This window comes from Orycteropus afer, unplaced genomic scaffold (genome assembly GCF_000298275.1).
Source record: "Orycteropus afer afer isolate SDZICR_OR568_19922 unplaced genomic scaffold, OryAfe1.0 scaffold00151, whole genome shotgun sequence".
NCBI lineage: Eukaryota > Metazoa > Chordata > Mammalia > Tubulidentata > Orycteropodidae > Orycteropus > Orycteropus afer.
The window spans coordinates 635189-636538 of record NW_006921738.1 but is presented as its reverse complement, the minus strand read 5'-3'; positions in this window follow the sequence as shown (position 1 = coordinate 636538).

Below are 1350 nucleotides of genomic sequence, written 5' to 3'. Positions count from 1 at the left end.
AGCCACTCCTCGGAAGGAACATGGGGCAATCTACTTCCGTAGTGATACTGCCTTGTAAACCCAAGGAGGGGTCGCTATGAGTCGGGTTCGACTCAACGGCACACAACAACAACAACAACAACAACAAAGATATTTGCTAGACTGTAACCAGACATATAGCAGAAAAAGTCTGGGTATTTCTGATAGAATGTTTTGATAAGTTAGCAGGCCTAAAAAAGGCTGCTGAGTTTGACTTTCTTTTCCATTCCTGACTATGGAAAGATAGATTTTCTTAGGGTTGGGATTGCTAGGGGAATTCTTTCAAGTATAAATAGTCATACTGTACAAACAAAAGATAAAAATCAACATGGGTAGACTAGGAAACAAGTATGGGGTCCAAGTGGTTTGGTGGCGGAATACTCACTCTCTGTGTGGGAGACCAGGTTAGATTCCTGGCCAACTCCATCACGTGTAGCCACCATGCGCCTGTCAGTGGAGGACTGCATGTGGCTGTCATGCTGAACAGGTTTCAGCAGAGCTTGAGACTAAGATGGGTTAGGGAGAAAAGCCTGACAATCTACTTCCAAAAATCAACCAATGAAAACTCTATAACATAGTCACACTCTAGTAACCCCCGACTGATCCTGTGGATGATGCAGGATGGGAGAGAATTTCATTCCACTTGTGTAGGGGTCACTGCGAGTCGTGGCCACGTTAACAGCAGTTAATAACAACAAAAGGAAACAATATTCTGTTTGTACTATTATATTGAGGATTTATTTTTGCCTTTAGAGTAGCTAAGATTAGCATCTTTATCTGGTAATCATTATAATTCAATTTTATGATTTTCTCCAATTCAGTGCTTTTCTAGATAACTTCTTTTAAAAATAGAAAATTACATTAACATACTTTCAAATTAATGTGAGTTTAGAATCACTAATGGACTTTCTTCCTAAAGTTCATAGTTATTAGCTCCTCCATTATCTGGGTTTGCAACAGTTTCTTGGAATCAGGCAAAATGGCTTCATTTATTATCCAGGGATTCATTCTGCAATGATTCTTTAAAAATACTTTTCTGATGGCAAGATTTGGCTCTTGAACAAACAAGACTAAAAGATGTAAATGTCAGAGAAACTAGACTGTAGAACCAAAAAAACGCTAAGTCATTTAAACGTCAACATTTTTTTTCCCCCCTAATTCTAGACAATTGGTTCTGGCCATGGAGTCATTGTTTCCCCCAAAAAAACAACCAAATGACTATTTGAGAGAGCTCAAGGTACAAAAGAGAGGTGTCATATACATAAAACATTGGGATATAGTACAGAGAGACTTTACTCAAAAAGACTAATGAAATAGAGAAAACATTCTCAT